Source organism: Paralichthys olivaceus, chromosome 3 (assembly GCF_024713975.1).
Source record: "Paralichthys olivaceus isolate ysfri-2021 chromosome 3, ASM2471397v2, whole genome shotgun sequence".
In the NCBI taxonomy this organism is placed as follows: Eukaryota; Metazoa; Chordata; class Actinopteri; order Pleuronectiformes; family Paralichthyidae; genus Paralichthys; species Paralichthys olivaceus.
In genome coordinates, this window is record NC_091095.1 from 5839214 (window position 1) to 5853128 (window position 13915).

Here is a 13915-nt window from a genome sequence, read left to right on the forward strand (position 1 = left end):
GACAGACAGACACACGGATCCGTCTGATCTGACGTGTCTGGCCTCATCACAGGAACTGTATCACTCAGTTCTGTTTACCGCTCTCCCTCGCCACACGTAAACAAATGCCAGTGTTTGTACATCGCTCTTTAATTCGACGCAGCCTCGGATGCACGTACATGCAGCTGTTTTCCTCCGTTAATTGCAATTCCACCGGGGTAAACATTATCGTCCTCTCAGCTGCACTGCGGCCCCAAAAACAAAGCCCGGCCGAGGCTGTGTGAAGCGGTGGATGTCGTGCTTTGCTGTGCGGCATAAATCAATTATTTATCCCTATGAAGCTTCAAAATATTTATCTTGCCCCATGATATTCAAGGCCGAGGCCTCAGAGAAACAAATAAGACGTTTGTATCAAAGGGTGTAAACTGCGGAGTGGAAAAACAATGTACCACCACCCGAGGGAGGGGGTGACACTTTGGTGAGAGAAGTTTGGGAAAAGCTTGTCATTGATTTGCAAACGCACATCAAACAAAACAGCAAAGCGTGTTTAACAGGCCTGTAAGCAGATTATAACGCTGACATGGCACAGAGGAAAGAGACAACAGGACACACATCCTGGTTATATCACTAGTCTTCATGATCGAGTTATGATTAGATAACATGAAAACAAATCAGCTCAAACACAAGCAGGGGGGGGGGGGGGGGGGGGGGTCAGTGACACATCTGGCCACGTTCAGAGCACAAGATCGATGAGAAGCCACAAGGATCAACTATATAAACAGTAATTACACACTGTAAATATCCAGCTATGAAATACACACACGTGCACAAATTGTTTGCAGCTGCTCAGTCATTCATGTTACAAATCTATTCAAAATGCATCTTTGTGAAAGTGTGAGTTTTCCTCATCATTTCAGCTTTTGATGGCAAAAGTTTCACTGTTTGGAGACAGAGTGTTCAAAGTTCGGCAGCGAAACTACTTAATTTAAAGTCTGTTTGCTGTGTTAAGTATATTTAAACTACACATTTTTGCCACATTACAAGTTGCTTTGAACGTTCTGTATATGTCGTATCTTGGACAGATGCATATTCATGAACCTTTTCATTTAACCCAGTCGGCTGGCTTACACCAGAACTACTCAATCAATTTCCATGAAGTTTTGCAAAGGGGTGGAGCATGACCCAAGAAGGAACCCATTACATTTTGAAAAAAATCTGATATATGTGGAAGGTTACGAGTGTGTGAAAAAGGATTTTTCAGCCGCTGAATGGTAATAGAGCTAGAAACCTGTAATATTCACCAATGTGTAGCTGAGAAACGTAATGCGGCCTTACCTATAAGGCTTGCTTTAATTTAGCCTTGGTGGGGGTGTGATAGACTCAGGCTGAATAATATTATTTCAAGATGTCTACAGAAGGTTTCACAAGAACATATAATCACACTGAGCATCAGCGACCATGCACCTCGCATCTCTTCCCTTCCTCCTGTCAAGTGCAAACTGAGGAGGGGGCGTGACCTGCAGTCTCATCACGATGCTAAGTGTTTACAAATCGTCCTGCTCCTCCACTTGTGGGGGTTGCACGGAGGCAGCGAGCGGCCAGGATGCGCTGCCATGCGAGGGCTGTTGACACGCTGCCCTTATGGTGTTACACATGGCCCCCCATTAATAAACAAATGAAGGGCTCACCCTGGAGGTCAGCGGAGCTCAGCTGGCCCATTTGCGGCAGTGCATCCCCGGACTCGCTGGGATCCAAAATGGCCACCCTGCCGCGTCTGCCTGTCAGACATCTTCTAACCTTGTTCTTCAGTGACGGGCAGGAGGGCAGGAGGGGGGGTGGGGGTGGTGCTGGGGTGGGGACACACAAAGCGCGGCATGAGTTGCCTTCCCTCCCTCCCCTCCGCTGATTAGTGTGAGTGACAAAGTGGAGCAGAGAGTCCACTCAGGCCTTCATAATAAATCTATCAGGGAGTAATAGAATTCCATCAATCCTCGCTCCTCGCTCTCCCTGCCCTCCCTCCTGCTCCGCACCCCTCAGGGGGTCACCATGTCGGGGTGTGTGTGTCTGTACGGTTGTGGGAATATGTGTGTGTGTGTGTGTGTGAGGAGGGGGTGAGGGTCGAGGGGTGTCCAATCCTCTGGGATTGTACAACTGTTATTATTCAATTACGCTCCCTTTTCTTCTCAGTTAAAAGACCATGATATCATTATCACTTAATGAATATATATAATTGGATCTCGCCCGCCGCTTCCCCCTGGTCTGATGAATTCCACTCACTACTCATTCGGCCCCCTGCTCAGCCTCCTCTACATCGCATCCATTACAGCAGAGCTGCAGCGCTGCAGATGATGATGATGATAATGACGAGGCTGTCAATAGACGGAATTTCAAATGATCTGTGTTTGTTTAAAGTTAAACAAAAATACATTACGCAGAAAAGTTTTGAGTTTCCCGACCAAGTTGTGTAGTTCAATGAACTAAAGAAAGATTCAATTAGTACAAATAGCAAAAGCAGAGAGTGATCATATGCTGAAGTGATCAATAAAGAATGAGATGCTGGGTCATGATTCTTTGCACTCGGAGCATCGCCAAACTAATTGTAACTTGCAATACCTGCAATCTACTTGTGATAATTATTACAATTTCCATGTTTTGCTTAATAACCCAGTGATAATTTCATTTACAGTTCAGTTGTTAACAGACACTCATTAAGTCCACAGATTGTATCTCCCTTCCCATGATAGTCGCACGTGAAGAATTTGTTTTGGAAAATCTTTGCTGCACTAACACAGAACTGATGGAGGATGGGAGATTTTCTCACAAAAGGTTCAACGTCATAGATGTAAATGTGTCTCCTGGTTGGCGTGAGTTAGGACAAACTCCCAGAGGACGTTAAGAGAAGAGAGGGGGGAAAACCTTGATAGCCACACTCGTGACAGTAATGGCTATCAATACGCTCTCAATCTGCCAGGAAACAATGGGAGAGGGGGGGATAAAGCTGGTGATGAGCTACACTAAAAACATTGATTCAGCATTTGTCCACTTTATTTGAAGTGAGACAAGGGGCCGACAGGGAAGGGAGGGGGGTGTCTTTGAAATCGGGGAGTGTTTAGCCTCCTCCCATTCAGATGTCGCCCTCTTGTTCAAAAACCCAAAAGCAATCGTCCCTCCCCTCCGCATTGTTGAGGGTAAATGTGGCATGGCGGGGGCTGAGCACGTCTATGTAAATCAGACACAGGGAGCGAGTGTGTGCGTGTGGGGCGGAGGGAGTGTGTGTGCATGTCGATCCACACATACGTGGAGGGGTACGGGGCGTACACTGTCATTAATCCTGCTTAAAGAAGACAGTGTTGGCAGAGTGGCAGCGCCCCAATCCAGCTGCTCCCCGCACCCCCCCACACAGAGACACTTCAGACACCCTATCTGACTCCCACCCATCACCCCCCTCACCCCATCGACTCCACCTTTGCTCACTAGCCCCAGTTTCCCATCATTTCCCCCCCCAAAAAACCCAGCACCCCGCTCTCACTCACTCACCCGTCCCTGCCATACATCACTCCAAATTAAATTTACATTAGGCCCTCCTCTATCAAAGGGGCCGAAAAGAGAGGGAATGAGATCGAGGGGCTGACATCATTACCCGGCAGCAGAGCACATGACCGTCATCTATTAAACCCTTTTATACACATGTCTCAGGATTTTACCAAAGTTCATGCATACCTAAGTGCAAGTTTGTGTTAAAAATTAAAAGCTCTTTTAGGAGGACAAAGGAGTTTCTGAACTGTTGACTTTGAGAGGAGCTTTATTACCCCCAACCATGGACGTCTGGCATCGCTATAGACAGCCCCCTGTCCCCTTCCTCTCCTCTCAGGTTTTTTTTCCTCCTCCTCCCACCTACAGCGTCCGAGGCCTCTTCTCCCGTCATTTTCAGCGTTTGGGGTCGACTCAGTGAATATTAGGAAGAATATTTCTGCCCGGGTAAAATGTTTAATCTGCGCTCTGTACGATGGGTTGTTGTTCTCCCTGTTGCACTGTTTTGTATCTTTGTGATACAGTCAAGTATGAACATAACTGGTACTAAAATTCATCTTGTACACGACTCCTTTTTGTGGCAAGGATATTTATATCTAAATTAAACGATTTACTGCAAAATAGAGTAGTGCTTGTTTTTAGAAATCTGGATTTCATGTTGTGCCAGTTTACAAAGTGGCGTGTTTGAACATGGTCATTGTAATTTACTTGGAGATGATCTCACATACACTGTTCCTCCTGCTGCTGGAAAAACTCACACGCCAAAACCACGGCAGAAAATAGTCCCCATCAAATATGCTATTTGTTTGAGTAACATTTGGTAGCAGCCACAGTGCTCAGATATCTCTGGAAATTACGTTGCCTTCATTCAAAAAACCTTTTTTGAAACACAATTGTCATTTTTATCACTTTCTTTACAATTTGTCTGCTTTTATAATTTCGACCTCATGAAGAACAAAGGATCCCTAATAAGGAAAAACTTCATTCCCGAATACGTGGTTAATGTTAGAGTTAGGAATGAATGGAGGTTTTGGTTAGGCTGTGCACAATAAATGGAAGTCAATGCAAAGTCTGTATAAGGATAGCTGCGCAAACCTGTATGTATTGTGTTGTATTATTAATGTAACGCAGTATCTCGTACTGTGTTGTGTTGAATTCCCTTTGCGTCGCATTGTGTTATGTTGTCTTGCTTATGTTTCATCCTGTGCCGTATTCTTGTATTATGTCATGTCCCTGTTGTGTCAGCTCGTGTTGTACCACAGTGTGTCATGTTGCATTATGCTGCAGGATGTTGTGTTGCGCTCGCTCCTCTCACTCTGTATCAGTGATGTATTAGGACAGAGTGTTACCTCCCCTCACCGTTGGGGATATATTTGCATTGGAGCGTCTGAAAGCAGCTGGAGTGAACCAGCTCAGTAAAGGCACCTGAGTGCTGAGCGCTTACTCTTTAATTGCTTCATTATCGTCTGAGCTAATCCCTCTCCAATTTCGACACTCTCATTTTCCACACTAATTTGTCCCGGTCCCTCTCCGGCTCTCTCCTCTCACCGTCCGCAGTGCTATGGCACCTATTTGCTTTCCAAGGCAATGATAACAATTAATGCAGCAGTCGGCGGCGCTTGTTTCATATAAACCTGTTTTAGCCGACTAAACAAGGGGCTGCTGATAAACAGACTCCGGAGCCAAGGCGCAGAGCTTCACAGCACCATTTGTCTCTCTAATTATGCTTTAATTACAACTGTGTATGCTAATACACTAAACATTTGCATAGAACATTCACACAACTTTCTGCTTTCTCTTTAGGAGTGCTCCAGAAGGAGGAGACAACAATTGAAAGAGGCCTGCACTGTGTTAAATTACATATGGGAATTGTTTAGAATTAAAAACAATGCCACAGCACTCTCTGACAAACTGTTTACTTTATATTGTTAGGTAACAGCAAACAAAGCCTGAGCGATTATAGAATGAGGTGGTAATTTGTTTCTTAAATGCAAAACACTGTATTACACTTGTACAATAACTTAAATAATTAAAAATGTTCTATACAAAGGTACTCGGGAAGTTAACTCTAAATATCCTCATGAATATCTTTTTTTGCAATAGGATGATTCCCACACAATTCTTTTACAATATAAGAGATTTAATCACTTGGTTTTACAGGTTTACAGAAATGTGTCTGGTTTTATTAAACTTCAGCAGCTCATACCTATGATGAAGGCTTAGATGAATAATTCAGCATCAGATCTGATAACACAACACCCTCTCTGAACAGGTGAATCATACAAATACAAATGTGTATCTAAGATAATGTTGAGTCATTGGGGAAGCAACAGTTTATTTGTATTTGAACGATGTCGGAACGAACTTGATGGATTTGATGCATCAAATATAAATCCATTTGTAGGGTTTCACTTTCTGAAAACCCGTCTCCCTCAACTCTGGGTTAGTTAGTCAGCTTATTGTGTACAAGAACTAGTTTTGTTTGAAAAGCTGTCCGATGTGTCCGTGGTTGGAAAATGGAGTGGGAGGCAGGAGGCCTGAGGTTTTTTAGAAACAGGGATAACACATCAGATTTTTTCTCCAGGAATTAATTCATAGTGTTGAACCTGGTTGTTCAAATTTAAAAAAGCACAAAGAGCTTTCTCAGCATTCAGCCATGAGCCAGTGAACACATGGCAGTCCTCCTCTTAGTCCTCATGTTAGCCAAGACACAAGGACAAACCTGAGCTGGACAGAGCCATCGGATCTCAGTGTGGACAATGGAGACACATGTTTACACCAAGTGTAAATCTAATCAGGTTCAACATTTTAAAAATCTCTGTAAATTTTTAATCTTACTTCAAATATTTATAGTGGGCACAATTAAAAATGTCATTCTTGACATTGGAAACAACAGCTGACAAAGCATTCTAATCTTAACGTCCATTTACTGGCTGGTCTGCAGCTTTTGTCACATGATCTTCACGATGGGAATATACATGTTCAAATTCACATTTTCCTCCTCATCACTTTAAACACTTAAACCATCCATCTGCTGATGAAGATCATGTGATATGATCTCAAGCTTCAGAACAGCTAATGGTCCTTGAACCTTTGGTCTTCCCATTATTTCATTACTTCTGTAAAAGACTGTTTCTTAAAAGGTCCTGCCTCGATCGAGTCCTCTTGTTTACTTGCCTATCCTGTGAATTATTATATTCTGTTCTTTCCTATTGTATTCTAGTCTATTCTATACCTCCGACAGCATTGACTCCACACTTCACTCCAGCGAGGCGTTCAGCCACACACTTAAGTTAACTATGTGTCATTGAGTCATTAACATACAAATGACCTGCAGTTATCCAGCGATCGGGGGCCTCAAATGCCACCAAATGCTAAAGAACCACCATTTACAGAAAAACCCAGCCGGCTCTGGTAAGTAATTCCTCGCCACGCCGTTTTGGCTAAAATGAAGGCATGTAATTGGCCATTAGGAGGAATCCGTGTGACAGTTAAGGTTAGTGGTAGAGGTGATGATAATGATAGTGGTGGTGGATGGGTGTGAAACGAGAGCTGAGAGAGGAAACAGACACATATTCACTTTCAGTGGTGGTAAACACAACACATAGACCCTCTGTTGTAAACGGGCTGGTCAACCCTCTCTATAGGATGATGTCATAGACTGAGTCAATCCTCAATGACACACCGTCACATGACTTGTTTGTGTCACCGTTTCTGGGAAGACAAAAACTGTACATCACACTTTCCAGGAAATAACTGAGGGTTTCATTCAGTATATCTTCACTTGAAATGTGTGGGTTTTTCTTAACCAGCTATTTTTCATGATTGTTAGTTCCATTATGATGGTAGAGCTTTCAATCGGTGAGCACAATCTTACAATTTGCATGTTACTGAGGACTTCTCGCGCATGTTCGGCTCAGTGTTCACTCTAGACCAGGGGAGCAATTATTCCTATCACGGTTTATTTCAATGTTTGTAACATCCTTTGATGGTCCCACTAAATTACTTCACACATATTACTAGTCTAAGGAAATGGCTGGGACTGCTTCTATCTGGTGAGGGGTCTGATGTCAGTAGGCAGTGATGACAACGATTATGATGATGATGATGCTACTCGCAGCTGATTTCAGCCAAAACAACGTACTCAGTCAACTCGATGAACATCGACTACTCTCTGTCTAATCATTAACTGCACATCATAACAGAACAACTGTCACTCATCTGAATATTTAGACTCTCATACGTTTTCACTCGTATCACAGTTGCTGATAAAATGTCCAGATTCTTGTGTTTTGTCGCATCCACAGTAAATATCTATGATCTCTACGGTTCATTAGCATTAAAGCTCATGCAGCTTTAATAAATATAAATATGTGAGTCTGAGTCACACCAACCTGCTATTGATACTAAAATTGATGGCTATCAGAATAATAAAAATCCTCTTGGCTTCACATTCGGCCTCCTGCACTGTCTTTTATTACATTTTTGGCATCAGTTCCTCACACGCGGCACTCAATGGGACATTGTGTGTGACAGTTAGATCAATAGTGACCTAACCCCTCTGTCTGTCCAAGCAGGAAACCTAACAGCTATGAAGTATTTCATCTGGACCCAGCCGTAACCTCTGATCCTGAGAGAAAAAGGCCTCTTCTCTCTGCAGCGCACAGAGATCTACAGCAGCAAACACTGACTGAGAGTTGTTGCACATTTTTCACAATGTTGACGGCAACTGACACCGACCTCTTCTTCTCTTGCTCTTTGTCAGAAATACATTGTGCAAGTCATTCGTTGGCTTAATACAGAGGTTCAGGTTCAAATGTAAAATTGATTTCAGGAGATTTTAATATAATACGCAAGCTCAGCACAAGCTACACTGCAGTAGAGTTAAACTTCAATAATTATCATTTACAAAGCTGAACTTGGTTTGTGATCCTATATAAAGTCTGGATGTGTCAGTTTAGTAAATCTAATTGAAGGATGCACAGCAGAACAAACAATTAAAATAAAAATATTTAAAATCCAACGTATGGAGATCATTCCATCAAGAATGCAAATTAAGATTGAATGACTGTTTTCAATTATTTTCTTTTTGTGTTTTTTTAATTTTCATTACATCATATCAGTCAGTTATACCGATGTTTTTCCTTTGTGTCATATTTCCTTTGTTGTGATGTCTCAAGTTTCCATTTTTGGAAGTTGCAAGTTTTTCACTTGCACCACTTCGTCAGCAAACGCAATGCAAGTTTAATCATAGAGCAGATTTTATACACAGAGGCAATTCAAAGTGCTTTAGATAAAATTGATTAAAAAAATAGCATAGAACAGAGCATAGAATAATAAAAAAGAATAACTAGTGTTTGCATAAGATTCATTAGAGTTGGGGGGAATTTGAGATCTTTCAAAAGTTTATTCCAAGTATTGAAGAATAATAAGTGAATCGCCCTGTTTTGTTTTAATCCTATGAACACTGTGCAAATTGGTTCCCTGCCGCTTCATAAGAGGTCCGGTGGTTTCATAGTGTGAAAGAAAGTCTTAGGCCCGAAACCATTAAGTGATTTGTTGACAAGAAAGAATATTTTTTAGGTCAATTCTTTGGCTTCATTTCTCTCCACTGTCATCGAAATTGAGACAGGAGGACGGAGGAGGACAAGACAAAATCAACAGTGAAAACAGAACAAATAATATTTCGCTCACACATCATCCATCTGACAAAAGGCAGCAAAAGGAAAGAGGAAAAGGGAGGGAAAACAGGAAAAATCTCGTCCTGCCCGCCAATCTTTCATTTGCTCTGCGCTCATCCATCCTGGGTGCACCTCTTAATTTGGTCCTGCCAAGGACTGCGCAACAGAGACCTTCAGCCATTGGAAAAAGAATGATCTGGCCAGGGAGGGGCAACAACTCACAGCCGGCAGGGCAGCACTACTCAGCTGCTGGGGTTTACTTTGTATTGCAGGAGCAGGTTTGAACCCACTGGGCTTCCTGGTTTTTCAAGAGATGATCTGAAATGTGTTTTCTGAGACGTTGTGCAATCCAACTAAAGACCAACCCTAACCAACAATTTATCATGAATCTATTCAATCATATCTGTAGAGTCTGGGCCAGCCTAATGTTGATGTGTTCAGCAGTGGCAGTTGTGTCTCTTAATATTCTCATTAAATATCTATGGGACACCAGACTCTTGATTTTCGACAGAAGTAGAAAAAGTAGCCTCGTTAATGATTTTAGAAGCTGGAATACAACTATCACTGACATATGTTCTTGCTAACTGAAGCAGTTTTCAGATAGGACCCACAGGTAAGATTGGCGACAGAGTTTACAGAGTTTCACACGTTCACAACAGCAACAAATCCTGCCTATTAGCAGGCAGGGACAGGAAGTGACGTATTAACTCCGCTGCTGAGATCACGTGATTTTGTTTCCAGCACCCGGAGACCATTGTCCAAAATATAAATGGAAACTGTCGTAAAAAAGTCAGTGGCCTTCATGACAAACTTGAAACCCCAGAATTTCTGCCACTGACATAGGTGGGCACGGCAACAGAAATCTTTTGACTGACAACCAGAACTGAGTGATGGGGAAAATCCCACTTGTTTTGACTGATGACACAGACACACACGAAGGAGAGAAGAGAAAGGCCCCAGTCAAGTCTTGGTCCATTCACAGTAAGTTCTGTGTATTGTGGTGAAGTGCAGGGTGGCCACATGGTGACATTTGTGACTCTATCGATGTCAACCTAATTTTATAGTGAAACCAGAAGCCTTGTGTCATCCTCGTGAGAGTTGAGTAAGAGGCCTAGAATACACTGGGGAGATGATACAGTGCACACACGCACACACGCACGCACGCACACACGCACACACACAGACACACACAGACACACACACTCTGACTGAAAAGGAAAAACAAAGCTCAGATGCTTGCATGGTGTAAATGACTGTCTGACAGTTTATACAAGGTGCAGAAGAACAACAGGGTGCATACAAACACGCACACACACACACACACACACACACACACACACACACACACACACACACACACACAACAGATATTTCTCCTGAGGTTACAGTAGCGTTGTAGATCATGACATACACCAGACGGACACAGTCGCTCCCTGAACTTTGTGACACTGAGGGATCATGGGACAGATGCCAACTGAATGGACCACATCAGTGCGACCAGTGCAAGGACATATGATTCCTCAGTTGACGTTGACTTTATGTGGACAGAACATTAGTGATTGACACAAGGAGGCAGAAAGCTCCTCAGGCCTGCGTCTATTCTGTCGTGTTACCACTCAACTAACTCCTGTGCTGAATGAAATTATGTGATAAAGAAACAGGAGATGGTCCGTGAGTCAGTCCACCACTTTGGTCCAGACTACAATGTTTTCACCAACTACCAAAAGTTAGGATCATCAAAAATAATAAATTTGTTGATCATCTGACATCTCTCACTTGACCAGTTGGCTGTTGAACTTATCCTCTAGCTCCATTAGGGTAAAGGTTTAGTCCGTTTTTATGACAAATACTTTTGCGATGCTGAATAGATAAAAAATGACACCTGCTACCCAGCAGTGAGTTAACCTGCGGTTTCACGTAACGGTTTGGTAATGGCGTGCGCAGAAGTCAACACCAGAAGTGACATGATGCAGTCTTCTCCTAAATGATAAGTGTTGCAGCTGAGAAAAATACAGCCACCGTGCTGGAGAAAGGTAAATGAAGAAGAAGAAACTCAAACAAAGCAGTAGTGACACCGGCTTGTTTTCTTCAGGAGCTCTACTTACTTGCCTCGACAAAACTGGTCGCTGCGGTCTTTCCACAGTTTCCTGCAGTTTCCTTCCTAAACAACGGTCTCTTCAATCTCCCTCCAAGAACCATGTGGGACTTTCTGTTCTCTCTCACATAGACGTCTGTAAAGACAGACCTGTTCACAGACTCTTGCTCAATCCATGTCGTGCTAGATGTGCTAGATTGTGCCAAGTTAAAAGTTGGGGATTTCTGGCGCATGCCGCTGTTTGTAAGGACAGAAACAGCGATCACAAACTACGGCTGAGCGTTGCCATTGTGCACATAGAGTGCTGATGTTAGCATTTAGCTCAAAGGACTGCTGTGCAAAAGAACAGCTCTGACGGAGCTGATAGCTAGACTCCCTATGTAAGTCCTTTGCTTCTAATCTCCTATCAAAGAATATTAAATAACTGCCGCAAAACTATTTCACATCATTCCACACATTTTGTCTCTGCCCTTTTACTTTTACTTTCAACTTCTGCTGACATTTAGACAAGCAACATAAACTGTTTTGGACGAAAAAAGGCTGTAAACACGGCATGAGGAAATAAAACGACCATCTGAAACCTTGGAGCTTTAGTAGCCTTGAGCAGCTGGTATTTAATTACTCAAAGTTTTGTCTCAGTCAGTATAATGACATTTACTTTACTGCTTAGACAGTGATAAATAAGTTGGGTCTTAAACTTATTGCATTAATGTGAAATGCCACTGATCTGCAAGCACAAGCGGCCTTCCCACCATGTGAGATGATGATGGTCAGCCACAGCCGCTCACTTCTCAGATGTTGCTTTGCTGCAGCAGAGAGAATTAGATTGTGTTGGAGTTGTGTGTGGACTGCAGCGGCGGCGGCGGCAGCAGCGGCAGCAGCGGCAGCGGCAGCAGCGGCATATAGAGGAATTCCTGTCAGATGACTTTGGTTTCAGACAAATACAATTTAAGGTAACTACAAACGTCTTTGAAATAAATCAAATGTTTACAGAGTGATTAATGAGCTGAATTGAGAGGATTCTTGGGACAATAATCAAGGGTCACAGACATTTGCACACACTGGTTCCACTGTACACAACACTGTGGAGGATTGTGAAGCAGCCTGTTGATGTTTGATGCAAGTCAACAACAATTTACAGAAGTGAGGGACATTTTGTCCTGGCTAAATAAATGAACATAATTCAACTCTCGCTCTGACCCTTTTGAACTTCAGTGCGTCGATACAGTGCGAACTGTGTGCTGCAGGATCAGTCTCTGTTTCGATGCTCTCAGCACTGTGTGATTTTAAGTAATTGATAACCTGTGCAATCATTTTACAGCAAGAAAGTTTTTACAAATGGTACAAACTGATCTCAGCACACTGCAACTAACACAGACGTGTTCACAACAGCAACAAATCCTCTGCATTATTCAGGCAAGAGATGGAGCAGCCGGGTGCAGCAGACAGAGGCAGGAAGTGATGTATTAACTCTTTTATTTATAACACACGGACACCGGTGTCAGCTCTTATCAACACAAACTCTGACATTTGTCAGGGCTTCATTATTTAACATAAGAGGTAACAGATCTAACCTCTCAATCACAGGTTGGTTTGTTTTTTAATCAGATTTTATGTTTTTTTTAAAGCTAAGCTTTGTTGATCTGGTGCAGAGATTGAGCTGCATACGCAATAAAAAAATGTCCATCTAAAATGAACAAACAGGCTCATGTACTATTTCATTGCAGCACTGATGAATCATCCAGACGACCAGTGGTTGACTTGAATCAGATTTGTTCTCTTTATTTTTCATTGTTAATTGTTTGCCGTGCATAGAGAGCTCTCTTAGTTTCCCTCTCTTTCTATTCAGTTGACATTCCTGACGGGGAAAATCCAGAATTCCTAATGAAGTGCAAAGCATTACATCTGCAGGAAGAAATCTGGGATTGCTCGCAGCTAAAGTCTTGAAGTGTTCCCGCTGCATGAATCTGCACTGATAACTCAAATGCCAAAAGAGCACGAAACAGAAATGACATATGCTGCGAGACTTGAAATGTATGTAACTTCCTCAATATTATCCTTGACTGGCCTGCATTGTTTCAAATGTGTGTCCAAACCATGTACACAGATGAATGACCCAGAAAAGGAATTCCTGCTGCAGCTCAATGAAATGTCTTATGCTGGCCAAATTTAATATGTGATTTTGCCCAGACAATACAGGGGTTTGAGCAGATCTGCTATGGCCTGGAGCTGGATGATGGAGAAGAGCAACACAGAGGAGAATGGGGCCTTTGTGAGTTCCTGAAATTGCGAAGGCCCCTCGCAGGATGTAGCAAAACCTGACCCAGGAGGACAAGTCCCCACAGGGGAGAAAAGATGGGTAATCATTACACAAGTGCAACAAATACCAAATAACTGAGCAACAGAAGTGCACGCTGAATTTAAATCATTGATTTTGCACTGTAATCCCACCACCAGTGAGATAATGTGTTGAAGAAAGTTTTATAGAGTGGCATGGTAGAAACAGGTAGTTCACTTGTTAAACATGAATTTGTTTTGTATTATTATTTAAAAACAGATTTCGTTTTGAATAAGACACACTAAGTTTTGAGCTTCCTCGTGAATCTTGAAGAGAATCGAAACCACTGAC

The 13915-nt window shown here is 42.6% G+C and overlaps 1 protein-coding gene across 4 annotated transcripts in view; it reads right to left on the reverse strand.

Annotated features, from left to right (window-relative positions):
* The window catches only part of itgb3bp (integrin subunit beta 3 binding protein), a 121577-nt gene that overhangs the window by 61150 nt on the left and 46512 nt on the right, over positions 1-13915 (reverse strand). The window lies entirely within an intron of this gene.